The sequence below is a fragment of the Gossypium hirsutum genome, chromosome D05 (assembly GCF_007990345.1).
Source record: "Gossypium hirsutum isolate 1008001.06 chromosome D05, Gossypium_hirsutum_v2.1, whole genome shotgun sequence".
Classification (NCBI taxonomy): domain Eukaryota; kingdom Viridiplantae; phylum Streptophyta; class Magnoliopsida; order Malvales; family Malvaceae; genus Gossypium; species Gossypium hirsutum.
In genome coordinates, this window is record NC_053441.1 from 47885035 (window position 1) to 47905083 (window position 20049).

The window sequence follows — 20049 nt, forward strand, 5'->3', positions numbered from 1 at the left end:
TTTTAGTGCGTTTTTGTTACTTGATGCAGTGGAGGTTTACAACTAGTGTCTATATGTTTTTGGTCATTCTGATATTTTGTAATTGGAATTTAGTAATGTGGCATAGAGTGGATACAACAATTTTGGCCTTTGTAGCCTCAAATTATGAGCTTTCAAGTAGTAGAATTTATTATTTATATATGTGTATTTGGGGCTTTCAATTGCTTATTCATTTTATAGCATGTCTGCTAAAATTTTCTGTAGTTACTGATCATTTTTTGTCATTTCATTCTTACTTGTGTTTTAGAAAGTACTTCCTAACATAAACAAATATCTTAGTTAGTAGTTTGTGTCTGATCATGTAGGAAAAGTATTTTGAGGAATCATATAATTTGGCATGTATCCTTACCCTTCCTCCGTATCAAAGGAAAGGCTATGAAAAGTTTTTGATCGCCTTTTGTAAGCTCCCTGCCCCTCTTGATAATTGATTTTTTTTCAAGGCTTATTTCATTAATGGATCAAAATAAGTGAGCTATTTATATGTTTGAATGAAAGAGAGATGGGGATAGATAGCACCAAATGATGATGATTATTCATTCAGCATTAAATGAGAATGTACCATTATCCTACTAGTTAGACTCTCAATATAACACCAAGTTGGTTGTCTGGAATTGTTCTCAAGTTAGTTTACTAGAATCATGAGCTGCTGCGAATTTATAACATTTTCATGGAGCAAACTTAATCTCTATCTTCTAATTTCTTCAATTTTATTGCTTCATGCTAGTTGCGTAGTCTTGAATATAAATGATGTTATACTTGATTTTGTTGTATTGTACTTTGCATTTGATCCCATCGGTATTTTACAATTCAACTTTATTACTTATTTTGTTTCTGTTATGGACCCAGCATATGAACTTTCAAAGAAAGAAGGTAAAGTTGGCACACCTGAAAGACCACTATCCGATCTAGGGCTGTTGAGCTACAGGGGGTACTGGACGAGGGTTCTTTTAGACATCTTGAAAAAGCACAAGGGAAATATTTCCATCAAGGTATCAATACCTGAAGTTGTGTTGAAAATGTAGTGGGCTGTGTTCTATGCAATTCCCTTCTTCTTTGTCCTAATGGAAATTTATGTTCTTTCTTGGGGGGTGGTCAATGCTTACACTGTAAAATGCAATGAGACTTAGTGCCATCTGTTGACACCATTTTTTTGATAAAAAGAGTCGACTTGGATTTTGAAAACAAAAACGAACATGAGAGTTGCCACCAATCTTTTTTTGATGAGGTGTGATCGGGTCACCTCAAAAAATGATTTTTTAATAAACGATTTAGATTTATTAAAAGAATGCTTTTGGTCTAGGAAATTTAGAAAAACAGGTTCGGGAGTCGGTTACGTACGAGGAAGGATAAGCACCCTCGTAACGCCCAAAAATTGGCACCTAGTTCATTAATTAGTGTCTTAGTATTGAAGATTGAAAACTTTGAAGAGTTTTAAAAATACGATTGTAGTGGCCCATTTTTGCCCGGGGCCCAATAAGACCACAACAAAAATTAATAAGCAGCCCAAATGTTACAAACCCAACAACCCTTATCCCAATTAGATGACCCAAACTAAAACCTAATAACCCAAAACTAACCTTAGCCCATTATCTTAACATTTCAGCAAAAAATAAACCCTAGCCCCTAACCCTCTTCAGCCGCCGCACCTAGGCCTGCATTGCTGCCTCCGTGCCGTCGCATGCCAGCCTCCTCCACGCGCATCTGACACCTGCAAAGAGAGCCACAGGCAACAGTAGAAAGAAGAACAACAAACAAATAGCAAAATGACAAAAAATAATGATTAAAGAGTTTGTAATCCGGCTATAAAAGCCCTAATCTGTGACTTGTATTTTTTTTACGAACACATTGATTCTAAATACAAAAAAGGAGTTTGAAAGAATTAAAAAAGAAGGGTGCTCTTCTTCTTATTATTTTTTATTTTAAAAATATTAGTACGAAATAAAAACGGAGCGAGATTGGTTACCTTTGAGGCCGCAATTGGAGGTCTCTCCGGTGTTGAGGGCGATTGAGTCACTGGGCTCGCCGAAAACCCCCACCGGCGGCGACGGGAAACCCAAAGGTCCCTTTTTTTTTCTTTTTTTTCTTCGTTTTCTCGAATTTTGGGGGTCTTTCGGACCATTTTAACCCCATATCAGTCCTCTACTCGAAAAAAGGAGTGAAAAAAAAGGGACATTTGGGTTTCCGACCACCGCGGACGGCGGCACTGTCACCAGCGTCCGGCGTGGCGATGGTCGATCGGACCGCTAGTCTGGAGAGGAGAGAGTTTGAAAGGCTTTTGATTTTTTTTAATGATGGGTATAATGGAATTTTTGGTGAAATTTGGGGTTTATACAGCTTACCAAAATGGCACCGTTTTGGATTAAACCCCCCAAACGTTAAACAACGTCGTTTTGATGCCAACCAGCGCGCGACCTGACCCGTTCCTGGGGAATCCGCGTGTTTTCAACGTTTGGGCTATTTGCGCGGCGGATCCTTCCATTTTTACCCATTTCCAATTTGGTCCCTTATAAAGTGGCGCGTTTTTTGAGAGTGGGAATAATTTCCCTTTCGGTCCTCTCTCCTTCCCCGTGTTTTCAGTTTAATCCTATGTTCATTTTTTCTTTTTTTTTTTTAAATTTTATCCGTTCAATTTCGTCCTAGTTTGAATTTAGTCCCTTTAGTGTTTTATTTATAATTTGGGCTTTCAATTTTATTTTAATTTCAATTTAATACAATATTCATTTATTATTATTATTTATATATTTGTATGTACCATTTTCATCTATTTATTTATTTGTTTGCCTGTACATATATTCTTTTTATTTTTTTTATCATTACTATGTATATTTTTACTTCTTTATTTTGTTCATATTTCCTAATATTTTACTTTATTCCTATTATTATTATTATTATTTCGTTACTCTTATTACTGTTATTACTATTACTATTTTTTTTGTTTTTATTTTACTACCATTATTATTACTATTATTACTCTTATTTATTTATTTACTACTATTATTCGTTTAATAATGTATTATTATTTTTTATTATTATCATTGTTTTATTATTACTATCATTTTATTATCTTTAAACTATTGTACACCGTATTTGTTTACTTATTGGTTTAGTATTATGTTTATTATTATATTCTTTTATTTTTAGCTATTTTTTTAAATTTTTACCTACTCTTTTTTATTATATAGGTTGTATGTTTTAGTTCTTTATTTTATTGTATTTATTTATGGCTTTATTATTGTTATTTATATTATCGCACTCATTCTTACTCTATTATACATGTCGGCATTGTAATTCATTTTACTACAAAATCATGTAACATTTTATCCGATGCATTAAATTTTTGTTTTGAGACAAGCAATACTTTGCGTTTTAAGACTCGAAAAGTCGTACCCTAACTTACGGGGTTTCGATTTTCTCGATACATTCAAATAAACTAATTTTTTTAACAAAATTTTTAAATAATCTCGGGAATTAATAAAAGATCGTGTTCTAACTTATGGAATATGATCTTCTTTTTTAAAAAACTGAGATAATCGAACATCTTTCAAATAAATAAAAAGCTCATTTTCGGGAATTCGATACGTTGTGTCCTAACGCATTGGTTATGACATGTTGTTTTCTCGAGATGAGGATTTTTCTAAAAGATAATAAAGGCAATATTTAATGTTTAGAATTTTGAGAAATTGTGACCTAAAGTATTGGACTACGATTTCTTCATCTGATTTAAACAATTGAATATCATTTTGAATTTTATTGCATGAGTTTTTTTTAAGAACAAGCTCATTTTTGAGGATGTGAAATATCATGCCCTAACTCATTGGGTATGACATTTTCTCTCTCCGAAATGAGAGGGTCTTAACATGTAATTTGATTTATACAAGTTTTTTTAATACATGGATCTTCAAAGTTTCCAATTCTAGACACTAAGACACTAATTAATAAACTAGGTACCAATTTTTGGGCGTTATGAGGGTGCTAATCTTTCCTTGTATGTAACCGACTCTCGAACCTGTTTTTCTGAATTTTGCGGACCAAAATTGTTGTTTTAAATAAATCAAATCGTTTATTAAAAACAACCATTTTTCAAGGTGATCCGATCACACCTCATCAAAAAGGATTGGTGGCGACTCTCGTGTTCGTTTTCATTTTTTAAATATAAGTCGACCGCGTTTTATCAAAAAAATGGTGTCAACAGCTTGGCGACTCCACTGGGGACCCAAAATAGGAGAGTTAGCCACAATTTGATTATTTCTCATCTTTTTGTCGAAAATGAAAATTTTGGTTCAAATTTACGATCCTTTTTGTTGCACGTAGTCTGCATCGTTTTGTTATATCTGCTTTATTTGTGTAAGTCTCGATATAGTTTTTGCATATTCTATTTACATGATCATTTGACCTTACCCTTTTAAGTGGGAATGTGAAACTACGCCTTCATGAGGTTTTCACCTCCGCATGGGATAGTGAATCGCTTCCAGGATACATTCGTACCTATGTCTTCATGAGATTTTCATCTCCGCATAGCCATAGGGAAATGTATTCCCCTGAACTGAACTCAGTCCGTATGAGCCTATAATGGGTGACGATCGAGGAATCTACTGGTTCAGGTACCCTTACCTTAGAATCGAACTGCATATAATGAGCCTTAAGAGCCTACCCTAGGTAGAACCACACCAAATGCCTAAAGGTTACCCAAAAACTTGGTTTAAAATTACGATCATTTTGTTGTATTTTGTCTGTTTTTGTCACGATTATCATTACTTCGATTTGTAATTACTCTATTGGTTTGAATTTTGATATGTTTATACATATTGCATTACATAACCGCTCGATTATTTCCTTTTAAGTGGGAGTGAGAAGCTATTTCCTTCGTGAGGTCTTCACCTCCGTGCAGGATAGTGGGTCGCTTTCAGGATACATCTGTACCTATGTCTTCATGAGATTTTCATATCCGTGCAGCCATAGGGAAATGTATTCCCCTGAATTGAACTTGGTCCGTATGAGCATATAATGGGTGAGGATCAAGGAATATGCCGGTTTGGGTACCCTTACTTTAGAACCGAACTGCATATAGTGAGCCTTAACTACCCACCTTAGGAATAATTACACCAAACTCTGGTGATCTCCCGAGTAGGTGCTCAATTTGTTTCTTTTTTGCTTGCTTTTGTACTAACCTGTTTCGTTTCATTTTGGTTATGATTGCATTGCATTTTCATCATAAACAAGAGGTGTTGATTCACGTTCGATTACTAAATAGAGAGCTTGTCATGGAAAACGAATTTCTTGATAAAATGGAAGACAATGCGATCGTCTGAATGTGGTCCGAGAAAATGTAACGAGGGAAGGGTGATAGTCTGGTGAATGAGTAAATAACTTTGCCTCGTTGCCCTAAGACTCAAGCTAACGAAAACTATTCGAGAGCTGCTAACGCCAACTTTCTTAAAGAAGCCGATGAGCATCACGAAGATGAGTGAATAATGGGTCGCAGCTCGGATCAAACAAAAAGGAGATAGAGGAGGTTCCCCTTTGAAGAGTTTTCGAGATTCAATCTTAACATATAGATTTGAGGAAAATGATCGATATCTTTACATCGAGTATTAGGGCATGGCCGTACATGTAAATATCCGTTTTATGTAAAGAGATTTTTTTCTAGAAAAGTTATCCTAATGGAATTGAATCAAGATCAATGCCTCTTTTACATTCATGAATCTGCATTACATTTCATTGCATGCATCTTTTCATTCATTAGCATTATATTTCATTGCATACAATAATTTTCCTAAAATCCAAAAGTGCATTGAGTTCAGAACTTTAGTACAGAGCCAGATGGATGATAAAGAATTAGAATTCTTTGAAGATATCGATGGTTCGGAAGGTAAAGATGTTTGTGCCTTTAAAGAAGTAGCTAAAAAATACAAACAAAAAAAACCTATCGGGAATTTGTTTCTATATCCCTAGAGGTGTTCTAAACAACTGGACTGTGGAGGAGATTCTTGTGTTTTTTAGGACCAGTTTAGAGTAATATACAGAACACTCTTATTGCTCTAAGCCTGGGAGCAATAGAAATCCTTTTTTGAAAAAGGCACATGTCCACTATTTTTCATTTCAATGAAATGCATATTTATGTTTTGTCTTGGAAAACATTTTTTTCCTTCTATTTCATTCATACTCATACCACACATATAATTATCCTTTGATTCATTAGATCTTTGAGTCTTCCTTCGTCCATATAAAAAGTCTCAAAATATCAATGATATGAGCGACATTGTTATTGACTCAGAACCTCCTTTTGAGCAAGATATGTGTCTAGAGGAACCTCAAAACTTTAAAGACAGCCAAGATTGTAGTTTATCTCCTGATTTGTTAAGGATGGTAGAACAAGTCGAGAAACAGATCCTACCTTACAAAAATCAATGGAAATTGTGAGCTTAAGAGAAGAGAAAGAGGTGAAGATTAGAGCCTGTATCACCACAGAGATAAAGCGAGACGTCATTGAGTTACTCCAACATTTCAAAAATGTTTTCGCATGATCAATATATGCCTAAGCTACTAAGACGTGTGGACGTTGTTGAGACTAGGAAAATCTTGGAAGAGGTCCATAAGGGTGTCTGAGGAACACATGCTAATGATTTTGCAATGACCTAGTAAATCATGAGATTTGGGTACTACTGGTCCACCATGGAAGGTGATTGCATCAGTTATACCAAGAAATGCCATAAGTTCCAAATTTGTGGAGACAAGATTTATGTGCCTCCTTTATCTCTTCATGTTATGACTTTTCCATGACATTTTTCTATGTGGGGCATGGAGGTCATTGAGCTGATCTCGCCAAAAGCTTCTAACGGTCATCAAGTCATCTTTGTGGTCATCGATTACTTCACTAAGAGGGTGGAAGCTGCTTTATATGCCAATGTCACAATGTCGACAGTCAGCAAATTCTTGAAAAAGAAAAATTATATTTCGATATAGAATGCTAAAAAAGGATCATATCTCACAATGCACCAAATTTGAACAACAGCACGATATCAGAAGTTTGCAGTTTGTTCAAGATTAACACCATGTTGTCCTAAAATACAGTGGAGACAAAAAAAAAAAGAAAAAACCTCTACCGGGGCAACTCATTTCTCATTGGTATATGGAATAGAGGCAGTTTTACCCATAGAAGTTGATATTCCTGCCCTTCGAGTCTTGTCAAAGCTGAAGTTGGATGAAGCAGAATGGATCCAAGCCCGATATGATCAGTTAAAGTTGATTAAAAAGAAAAGGTTGAAAGCTATCCATTATGGTCAAATGTACCAAAAGCGAATGATGCGAGTTCACCAAAAAAGGTTCGCCCAAGGGAATTCTATGAGGGGGACCTGATATCGAAGAAGATCCTTCCCATACAAAAGGACTTCAGAAGAAAGTGGATGCCAAACTGGAAAGGACCTTATGTGGAATGTCTTATCTAAAAAAATGTTGATATTGACCAAGATGGACGGCAAGAACCTTCCTAGTCCTGTGAATTTTGATTCAAGCAATAAATACTTCACTTGAAAAAAAAACGAAAAGAAAAAAGGAAAAAAAATAAAACTGAAAAAAGAAAAAGAAAAAGGAGAGGCCAATGTGAAAACCCGCAAAGGGCGCATTGAGACCAAAGGGGTTTTGAATTGAAAACCCAGGAATGGGCAGTTCAAATTTTTGATCGAAAGTGGGGCATACGGTAGTCTTGTCCTCTCCGAATTAATAAGAAGGAGAGATTCTACATCTTGGGGCATCAACAAAGTCTTCTGGGACTTCTAAACACATATCAAGTCCAAAAGGGTCCTCAAGATGTTTGGGGCAGAGAAGCTCATGCTACGATATCTGAGGCACCTATTTTCAATTTATTCATTTTTTGTATCTTTGACAAAATATGCCATCTTGATTAATTTATTCTCATTTTGTATTCTAGCAAAATTTGCTATCTTGATTGATTCATTCACTTCGAGCTTTACTCTCAACAAAATTTTATCTTGTCCATTTTGATAATCTTTTTCAAGCATTTTCATTGAAGTAACGATTACTGGATTGATAATATTCAAGCAAAAGAAGTTTTGCATATTACTCTGAAAGCTTCTAAATAGTACGAGGACCTGAAAAAGGGCTACTGTTTAGAACTAACCAACTTAAGGGTTAGAAGTATTGGAGAAAGAATAGTCTAAATTGCAACTATTTCTTAGGTTTTTCTGTCAAATATACCAGCTGAACAAGAAGGCATCAGTGATAGAACCTTTAATAAATTTTGAGCAATGACAACCTAAGCGATAAAGAGGGATCATTCTTGAAAAATGACATTCTGCATTCATACAAATATGTATTTATTCAAATCTAGTTAGGAGCATTTGATAGATTCTGATCATGACATCCTAATCACTAGGCATAAATAGGTCCATGAAATGGATTTTACAGGTCATGTTCCACAGAGAACAGATCAATGAACTTACCCATACCCCTGAAATTACAGTGGGATGGATTAAAGTCATCATATCCAGCCTGACCTCATTGAATTTACAGTGGAGCAGACTGAAGATAGCAGATCTTGTCTCCCTGAGTAGTAGTAGAGTAGGTCGAAGATTGTAGATCTTGTCTTCTTGTATTGGTAGCAAAGTAGATCGAAGATAGCAAGTCTTGTCTTCCTGTATTGGCAGCGAAGTAGACTGAAGATAGCAGATCTTGTCTCCCTGAGCAACAGTGGAGTAGGTCAAAGATTGTAGATCTTGTCTTCCTATATTGGCAGCGAAGTAGGTCGAAGGTAGTAGATCTTATTTTCCTGTATTGGTAGCGAAGTGGATCAAAGATAGTAGATCTTGTCTTCCTGTATTGGCAGTGAAGTAGATTAAAATTAGCAAGTCTTATCTTTCTATATTGACAGTGAAGTAGACTGAAGATAACAGATCTTGTCTCACTGAGCAGTAGTGGAGTAGGTCGAAGATTGTAGATCTTGTCTTCCTGTATTGGCAGCGAAGTAGATCGAAGATAGCATGTCTTGTCTTCCTGTATTGGTAGCGAAGTAGACTGAAGATAGCAGATCTTGTCTCCCTGAGGAACAGTGGAGTAGGTCAAAGATTGTAGATCTTGTCTTCCTATATCGGCAGTGAAGTAGATTAAAGATAGCAGACCTTGTCTTCCTATACTGGCAGCGAACCAGATCTAAAGTTGGTCCTGTCTCCCTAGGCAGTAGTGGAGCAGATCGAAGACGACAAATCTTATCTTCCCAAGGTAGTAGGGAAGCAGATTTAAGCCACTAGTCTTATCCCCCTAAAGTTGCAGTGGGGCAGATTGAAGATACAAGTCTTATCTCCCTGAAGTTGTAGTGGAGCAGATTGAAGCTACTAATCCTATCTCCCTGAAGTTGCAGTGGAGCAGATTAAAATGATGAATCATATACCTCTGAAGTTGCAGTTGGTCGGATCAAATCTATTGAAGTTACAAGTCTTATCCACCTGAAGTTGCAGTGGAGCAGACTGTAAGATAGCATATCTTATCATGTCAAACCTTATCTCCCTGAAGCTGTAGTGGAGCAGGTTGCAGCAACAAGTCTTATCTCCTTCAAGTTGCAGTAGAACGAATTAAAAACACAGATCTTGTCTCTCTTAAGTTAAAGTAGAACAGATCGCATCCAGTTTTATCTCCCTGAAGTTGTAGTGCAGCAGACAGAAGAAACCAATCCTATCTCCCTGAAGTTGCAGTGGAGCGGATTAAAAACACAGATCTTATCTCTCTGAAGTTGCAGTAGAGCAGATCGCATCCAGTCTTATCTCCCTGAAGTTGCAGTGGAGTAGACAGAAGAAACCAATCCTATCTCCCTGAAGTTGCAGTAGAGCGGATTAAAACCACAAGTCTTATCTCCCTGAAGTTACAGTGGAGCAGACTGAATAAGCCAATCCTATCTCCCTGAAGTTGCAGTAGAGCGGATTAAAATGATAGATCTTATCTCTCTGAAGTTACAGTAGAGCAGATCACATCAGACCTTATTCCCTTAAAGTCGTAGTTGAAGCTACGAGTCTTATCTCCCTAAAGTTGTAGTGGAGCAAATAGTAGATAGTGGATCTTATCATATCAAACCTTATCTCCCTGAAGCCGCAGTGGAGCAGGTTGAAGTAACAAGTCTTATCTCCCTGACGTTGCAGTGGAGCAGACTAAAATTACAAATCTCGTCCCCCTAAATATGCAGTGGATTGGAATGAAGCTACCTAAAGAAGAAAAGCACCAAAACAAGTCAAGATCCAATGCGACCGGACAAAATTGGTCCTTTTTGAAGTCTTTGCTCCATTCTCGTTACACGACAATGAGCAAAGAGGGGTAGCTTTAGTGGCCGATTTTTGCTAAGGGCCCAATAAGACAACAACAAAAATTAATAAACAGTCCAAATGTTACAAACCCAACAACCCTCAACCCAATCAGATGACCTGAACTAAAACCTAATAACCCAAAACTAACCTTAGCCCACTATCTTAACATTTTAGCAAAAAATAAACCCTAGCCCCTAACCCTCTTCAGTCGCTGCACCTAGGCCTACATTGCTACCTCCGCGCTACCGCATGCCAGCCTCTTCCACGCGCGTCTGACACCTGAAAAGAGAGCCACACGAAATAGCAGAAAGAAGAACCACAAACAAATAGGAAAATGACAAAAAATAATGATTAAGGAGTTTGTAATCCGGCTATAAAAGCCCCAATTTGTGACTTGTATTTTTTTACGAACACTCTGATTCTAAATACAAAAAAGGAGTTTGAACAGATTAAAAAAGAAGGGTGCTCTTATTATTATTATTATTTAAAAAAATATTAGTACGAAATAAAAACGGAGTGAGATTGGTTAGCTTTGAGGCCGCAACCGAAGGTCTCTCCGATGTTGAGGGCGATTGAGTCAGTGGACTCGCCGAAAAACCCCACCGAAGGCGATGGGAAACCGAAAGGTCCCTTTGTTTTTTTCTTTGTTTCTTTATTTTCTAGAATTTTGGGGGTCCTTCGGACCATTTTAACCCCATATCAGTGCTCTACTCGAAAAATGGAGTGAAAAGGGTAACTTTTGGGTTTCCGAACACCGCAGATGACAGCGCCGTCACCGAAGGCCGGCGGCCGGCGGGGCGACAGTCGGCCGGACCGCTTGTCTTGAGAGGAGAGAGGGGAGAGAGTTTGATAGGCTTTTGAGTTTTTTTTAATGATGGGTATACTGGAATTTTTGGTGAAATTTGGGGTTTATATAGCTTACTAAAATGGCACCGTTTAGGATTAAACCCCCCAAACGCTAAACGGCGTCGTTTTGATGCCAGCCTGCGCGCCACCCGACCTGCTTCTGGGGGATCCGTGTGTTTTCAACCTTTGGGCTATTTGCACGGCGGATCCTTCCATTTTTACCCATTTCCAATTTGGTCCCCTATGAAGTGGCGCATTTTTTGAGAGTGGGAATAATTTCCGTTTCGGTCCTCTCTCCTTCCGCGCGTTTTCAGTTTAATCCTATGTTCATTTATTATTATTTTTTCAATTTTATCCGTTAAATTTCATCCTAGTTTTAATTTAGTCCCTTTAGTGTTTTATTTATAATTTGGGCTCTCAATTTTATTTTAATTTCAATTTAATACAATATTCACTTCTTATTGATTTTTTTATATATTTATATGTACCATTTTCATCTATTTATTTATTTGTTTGCCCGTACATATATTCTTTTTATTTTTTTATCATTACTATGTATATTTTACTTCTTTATTTGTTCATATTTCTGAATATTTTACTTTATTCCTATTATTATTATTATTGTTATTATTATTATTATTTCGTTACTATTATTAATGTTATTACTATTACTTTTTTTGTTTTTATTTTACTACCATTATTATTACTATTATTACTCTTATTTATTTATTTACTACTATTATTCGTTTAATAATGTATTATTATTTTTTATTATTATCATTGTATTATTATTTCTATCATCTTATTATCTTTAAACTATTGTACAACGTATTTGTTTACTTATTGGTTTACTATTAGGCTTTATTATTATTTTCTTTTATTTTTATTTATTTTTTTAAAATTTTTACATGTTATTTTTTCTTTTGTATTTTATAGGTTGTATGTTTTAGTTCTTTATTTTATTGTATTTATTTCTACCTTTATTATTGTTATTTATATTATCGCACTCATTCTTACTCTATTATACATGTCGGCATTGTAATTCATTTTACTACAAAATCATGTAACATTTTATCCGATGCATTAAATTTTTGTTTTGAGACAAGCAATACTCTGCATTTTAAGACTCGAAAAGTCGTACCCTAACTTACGGGGTTTCGATTTTCTCGATACATTCAAATAAACTAATTTTTTTAACAAAATTTTTAAAATAATCTCGGGAATTAATAAGAGATCGTGTTCTAACTTACGGAGTATGATCTTTTTTAGAAAACCGAGATAATCGAATATCTTTTAAATAAATAAAAATCTCATTTTCGGGAATTCGATACGTTGTGTCCAACGCATTGGATATGACATGTTGTTTTTTCGAGATGAGGATTTTTCTAAAAGATAATAAAGGCAATATTTAATGTTTAGAATTTTGAGAAATTGTGCCCTAACGTATTGGACTACGATTTCTTCATCTGACTTAAACAATTGAGTATCATTTTGAATTTTATTGCATGAGTTTTTTTTAAGGACAAGCTCATTTTTGAGAATGTGAAATATCATGCCCTAACTCATTGGGTATGACATTTTCTCTCTACGAAATGAGAGGGTCTTAACATGTAATTTGATTTATACAAGTTTTTTTAATACAAGGATCTTCAAAGTTTCCAATTCTCCGACACTAAGACACTAATTAATAAACTAGGTACTAATTTTTGGGCATTATGAGGGTGCTAATCTTTCCTTGTACGTAATCGACTCCCAAACTTATTTTTCTGAATTTCGCGGACCAAACTTGTTGTTTTAAATAAATCCAATCGTTTATTAAAAACAATCATTTTTCGAGGTGACCCGGTCGCAGCTCATCAAAAAGGATTGGTGGCGACTCCCGTGTTCGTTTTCATTTTTAAAATCTAAGTCGACCCCGTTTTATCAAAAAAATGGTGTCAACAACAATCCTTAACAAAATGCTCGAATAACATGGATTGAAATTTAAGATTCTCTTGTTCCGAAGGAATATCACATCCAGCATGTTAGGAGACGATACTTTAAACCATCGAAACCAATATCACCTTATGGTTTGAAAAACCCATACTTTGAAGTTTTAAGAGGTTATTTGGCTATTAGGTCAAACGAGAAATCGAAACCCAGCACGTTAGGGCACACTTTCTCGAATTTCCAAATGCATAATATTGCCTTTATTATTTTTTAGAAAAAAATCCTCATATCGAGAAAACATGTCACATCCAATGCGTTAGGACACAACGTATCGAATTCCCGATATGAGAATACATGCCGGAAAATTTACTTATTTGAAAGACATTCAATTCTCTTGATTTTAGAAAACGCCATACTCCGTAAGTTAGAACACGATCTTTTATTAATTCCCGAGAATATAATAAAATTATGTTTGAAAAGACTCGTGTATTTAGATTTATCGCGAAAATCAAAACCCCATAAGTTAGGGTACGACCTTCTCGAATCTAAACACTAAATTTTTCTTATTCAAAAGTCATAAATTAAAAGGATATTTTCTATTTAGGTTAAACAAGAAATCGAAACCCAACACGTTAGGGAACGTTTTCTCAAATTTCCAAACGCAAAATATTACCTTATTTCGAGATTTTTTAATTTGGATAAAAAGTAAATGAAATGCTTAAAAATGTATGTAACACCCCTTACCCGATACCGTTGCCGGAATTGAGCACGAGGCATTACTTAGCTTATCTTACTAATTCGGAGCATAAAAACTTAGTTTGAAAATTTATTTCAGTATTTACAGCAAATCTGTCCAATCGCGCAGCAGTTACAAAATTAAGTATAACTCGAGCTACGGGACTCAAAATTTAATTCCATAAATTTTCCCTAAAACTAGACTCATATATCTTCCTACCATAAAATTTTCAGAATTTTTGGTTCAGCAAATTAGTACAGTTTATTAGTTAAAGTCTCCCCTGTTTCACCACCTGACTGTTCTGACCTCTTGCCACTAAAAATAATTTTTCTCACTGTAGGATTTTCATATAAAGTTATTACTTGTTTCTACAGAAAATAGACTCAATAAGGAATCTAGAAATATAAACTAGAACTCTTAAACATTTTTTTACAATTTTTAATGATTTTCTAAACTCAGAACAGGGGAGTCGAAAAACAGATCTGACCCTTTCTCATTAAAATACACATATCTCAAAATATAAAATTCATTTTGTTAAAACGTTATTTTTATATGAAAATAGACTCAACAAGATTTAATTCCATATATCATTCACCCTCTAATTCATTTTATACCATCCTAGGTGATTTTTCAAATTCACGTTACTGTTGCTGCCTGAATTCTGTTTCTTTGCAAAATTTTACCCTTTCATGACTTCCATACATAATTTATCGCCTAGACCTTTATAACAACAAGCATCTTCATCCTTGGCCATTTAAACAACCATTCATCATCAAGTACTTACGCACCATTCTATAGCAAAATCATAATTACAAACATACAAAATAACTAAATCCCTATACATGCCATAACTCAAACGTGTTTCATCATAAAATACCGAGCAGTTGTGGTTGATAGTGTGGACGATCTCCAACTTCTTTAGGATCCTTGAAGTATCTTGGCAATACTAAAAGAGAAAGAGAAATAAAAGACTTAAGCATAAAGCTTAGTAAGTTTACTAGCAAATAAATAACAATATTTAACACAAATAATTAAACTCAAGTGTCTATATCTCTATTTTACTCTTTAGTTAATCTCATACTAGTTCTCTTGCTTGATTACTTAATATACTTGTGTTCATAACTTACTCTTCTCTTGCTGCATCGTTGAATATCAAATGTTAATATAATAAATTCTTAACTCCTATAACTCACCTGAGCTTGCCATTTCTTATCTTTAATTGAACTTTCATGTACCTGATTCATTTACTAGCTCGTTGAACCACATTGGAATAATAAGGATACTCGGGTATCTTCTGATCATAAAATGCCAAAGCCATGTCCCAGACATGGTCTTACATGGGATGTACTCATGTCGGTGCCCATTCCATGTCCCAGACATGGTCTTACGGGGGACCTCTCATCTCGGTGCCAATGCCATGTCCCAGACATGGTCTTATATGGGACCTCTCATCTCGGTGCCCATGCCATGTCCCAGACATGGTCTTACAGGGGACCTATCATCTCGGTGCCAATGCCATGTCCCAGACATGGTCTTACATGGGACCTCTCATCTTGGTGCCAATGCCATGTCCCAGACATGGTCTTACATGGGACCTCTTTACCCAAATGTCATGACATTCGTATCCAGTATCATCCTTATGTATCAACGAGACTTTTAAATTTTAATTCTCTATCATTTCATGCTTGGGTCATCATCAAATAAATTCATGAAATAAATATATAATTGCTGGAAAATAACAACATTAACAATAATTATTAAAATATTGTATTTATTTACCGTAAACTTACCTCGGTACCAATATAGCCCAATTCACCAACTTAGTCTTCAACTTTATTCTTTCCTTTGTCTAACCTCGAGTTTCGTTCTTCTTGATCTAAAATAGCAAATTTAACTCATTTAATACTCACATTTATCAAAACAGCCCTCGAATCTAACTTTTTCAAAATTACGATTTTGCCCCTAAAGTTTTGCATAATTACATTTTTCCCCAAGGCTCGAAAATTAAACTTCATCCCTTATTCTTATGTTTTGTGACATGCTGAACATTTTTCCCTTCTATGGAAATATCAAATTCCCACTCTAACATGTACTTAAGAACATTAAGTATTTTTACCGATTATGTCGTTTTACTCATTTTCACTTAAAATCGCTTAGCAAAAGTTGTTTAACATAATTTATAGCTTCATATTCTATCATAAAACATCAAAATAAACACTTTTCACCTATGGGTATTTTTCCAAATATAAACCCTAGGTTAAATTATTGTTAGAATAAGCTAAATTAAGCTATCGGGATCTCAAAAACGTAAAGAACATTAAAAACGGGGCTTGGGATCACTTACTATGGAGCTTGGAAGCTTGAAAACCCTAACTATGGCTCCCCCCTTGCTGATTTCGTCCTAATGAAGAAGATGATGATTTTTGCCATCTTTTTCCCTTTTAATTCTTTTTATTACTAGATTACCAAATTGCCCCTAACTTAAAAAATTTCTATTTCACTTATTTCATGTCCATTTTTGTCTACCAAGTTACCAATGGTCTAATTACCATATAAGGACCTTGAATTTAAAGTTTCATAACAATTGGACACCTCTAACATGTAGAACTCAACTTTTGCACTTTTTATAATTTAGTCCTTTTGACTAAATTGAGTGCCCAAACGTCAAAATTTTCAAACGAAATTTTCACGAAATCATTTTGTGAAATCATAGACCATAAAAATATAAGAAAAATAAAATTTCCTCATCGGATTTGTGGTCCCGAAACCACTGTTCCAATAATCTTAAATTTGGGCCATTATAATGTAAGTTTAATTTATTAGGTTTTTAGAGAAATCGTTTACTACGCAAAAGGAATTGTACATGGCTATTAATAATAATACAACATGCATTTGAAACAAAGGCCTAACATACATCGTAAAATACAAATGTTTTAATACTTAAAAGTTCTAGTATCAATGTGCATGAATAATAGTAATACAATGACAAGTATAACATTACAAACTTAACAACGACAATGCACATAATACTAATAGATCTAAATTTTGGAAGCATTTGAAATTAATAAAAAAATAGATAATGAAAATAAAGGCACGAATAATACGCATCAACCAATAAACATAAAGCAAATGAATAATAAATAAGTGAAAGACATATAAGCTTAATTGGAAATTTAAAACAAATAATTAAATAAATATCAAATAAAATAAATAAATAAAATAAAATTAGTAACCGTTTTTTTAAAAAGAATGAAATTTGAAATTATATTGATTAAGGACCGAATTGGAGTTTAAATAAAATCAGTGGGTTAGATTTGAAATAAAAAAATTGGAGTCGATTGGAACACGCGCAAATATGCAGGGGCCAATTGGGAAATTAATCCCTGACCCTTAAAGCACGTCGTTTCACGCGGGACCAAATCAAAACAGGTACAAGATCTACGGGGCCAAATTAAAACAAAAAACGAAAAGCCAAAGGACCAAATTGAAAGAGGGTGACAATGTGGAAGTACCCGCAGCGTAAATATCCCATATGGTGTAAAAACACATGGACCTTGGCTACGGGTCGGGTTGAAATTTGGGTAAGAGAAAAACGTCGCCGTTTTGGAGCTATTGAAGCCAGCTTTAAATGACGTTGTTTAAAGGGGCTTATAAAAGGCAATTTTTTTTAAAAAAATTCATTCTCTTCTTCCCTTTCAAAAAAAAAGAAAACTAAAAACCTCTCAACACTCTCCCCTCTCTCCAAGCGCTGACCGATGTCCACCGTACTGGCCGTCAGATCACCGGCATCAGCACCACCGCGCACGTTGGCGGCGGAGGTAAAGAAATGCTTCCTTTTAGATCTCGACCTCCTGAGTCCGAATCCGGCCTCAAAACAACCAAAAAAAATAAAGAAGAGGGCCCTTAACGCTCCCCTACAACCGATTCTGTTACTGGAGAAAGGGCCTCCGACGATGAGAATATGGATCGACCCCGGTGAGTTCCCTTTTTTCTTTTTTCTTTTTATATTTCTTACTATTTAGTTTATGAAAAAAGAAAAAAAGAAAAAATAATAAAATGAAAATGGACAGAAAAATACAAATCTAATATAAGAAAATCATCTTTAAAGAAAATCTTTTTCTTTTTTATTTCTCAAATCTCCCTCCCCAAAAAAAGGAAGCCATTTACAAAACACTCGACTTCGGCTTTTATAGTCGATTTACAACCTTTTAGTTTTTTTGTTGTTGTTTATGACTTGTTTTTGTTGTTTGTCTACTTGTTGTTTGTCTTTCTTTTCTATTGCCTTCTTGCTTGCGTGTTGCAGGTGATAAAAGTGTCAGACGCGTGGTGATGGCGTGCGATGGAGGTTGACTGAAGCAGAGGTAACAGAGGCGACAGTTGCTAGGGGTGGCACACTAGGGTTTTTTTGTGTAGTGTTTAGGTGTTGGGCTAATTGGGCCAGGTTTAGTTTGGGTTATTAAGTCTTAATCTGTATTGGGTTTTTATTTTTTCGTTTGTTTTTGCCTGGGAAAAATTGGCCTATAACACCTGCCCCTCTTTGTTCATTATCGTGTAACGGGAATAGAGCAAACACTTTTGAAGGGACAATTTTGCCTGGTCTTGTCGTGTCTTGACTTCTTTGGTTGTTTCTCCTATTCAAGTAGCCTCATTCCAATTCATCATGTATTGTTGTTTCGATCCACTCCACTGCAACTTCAGAAAGAGATACGACTTGTAGCTTCAATCTACTCTGCCGCAACTTCAGGGGGACGAGATTTGTGGTTTTAGTCTACTCTACTACATCTTCAGAGATATAGGGTTGGATGCGATCTGCTCTACTGCAACTTTAGAGAAATAAGATGATAGAGGGTTACGCGCGGACCAAGGTCGAGTTGCCAAGTCACGAGAAAACTCCTACGAAGCTCTAGACGATCAGATCTAAAAACGAAATAGAGAGTTAAGACTAGATCTAATCAGATTTGAAATAAAAAATCCCCAATTCAATTAATGGGCAGCAAGCATTAAAAGACCCCAAGAAATGTCAATTCTTGGAAGCCAAAAACCCGATTTGGGTTTAAAGAGAATTCCCCAAACATCTGAACCTATCAGCACCAAAAAAGAAAACGAATTAGAAATCTAATCAAAAGAAAACAACCAGATTTAATAGAAAACTAGGGTTTGGAGCGGCAAGAGAAAAGAAAGGTTGATTAATCAAAAACAATCCTTGATGCTCAAGAAGATTGTGATTTGCCCAAATTGAAATAGTAAGATCATTTCCCCAAATTCCAGCAACCGAATTTAACTAGAATGAGAAAGAATAATCCGTAAGAACAATTGAAAAGATAGAGTTTGATCGATCTTTGCTGCCAAGAATGGGTGCCGATTGGTTTTTTTAATGAAGAGGGCTGGAAAACACAACAAGAAGATTTAATAAATTAGGATGAGAAATCGGCACAAAACAGAAAATTAAAAGGAAATTGAACAGCAATAAATTAAAATAAAGTCCTAAGAAGCCTTGAAATCCCGAAAGATTTCACAACTCCCTTCAAACGGCTCTAATCTCCCCTCCAATGAAGATCAATGGCAAGAAGAAGGCTAAAGATGGCTCCTACAATAAAAAAGATTGTTAAAACTACTTCTAAAGAAAACTTAAGAGAAAATTCTTGAAGAACTCAAAGAGAATTTTCACTCAAAACAAATCTGAAATTTTCAATGTAATTGTAATGTAATCAATAAGGTGGCCGACCATGCCTATTAATAGGCCTTCTATCTATTTCCTAATCTCATTAGGAAAACTTAAAAAAAACCTAATTAATAAATTAAGAGGGAAATTCGACCAAGGCATTTTAATGGGCTGCTTGGGCCAAATTTTGACATATAATAATCCTAAAGTCTAAAAATTAAACTAGATATTTAAACAATTAAAATCTTTTACGAATTGGGCCACCTTAACAATTTGGCCTGATTTTCAACTAAGTATGATTTGACTTCTTGGTTGGGCTTGGAATCATTTTATTGGGCCTTGCCTTCAAGAAGTTGGGCTTGTAGTCCATCTCCTACTGAAATTGGTTCGTTGATGCTCGTAACGGAGATCCAATGCGCTTTGGCTGCAAGATTCGATTTCTTGGACCAAGATTTCCAAGATTTGAAATCTTGATTTTCTTGATTCTTGAAATCACTCAAAACAGTAAAATTTGGCCAAGATTCGGTTTC

At 35.1% G+C, this 20049-nt stretch overlaps 1 pseudogene; it reads left to right on the forward strand.

Moving 5' to 3' along the window:
• LOC107902294 (histone acetyltransferase of the MYST family 1-like) overlaps positions 1 to 20049 on the forward strand; it is an 81919-nt pseudogene that overhangs the window by 46200 nt on the left and 15670 nt on the right.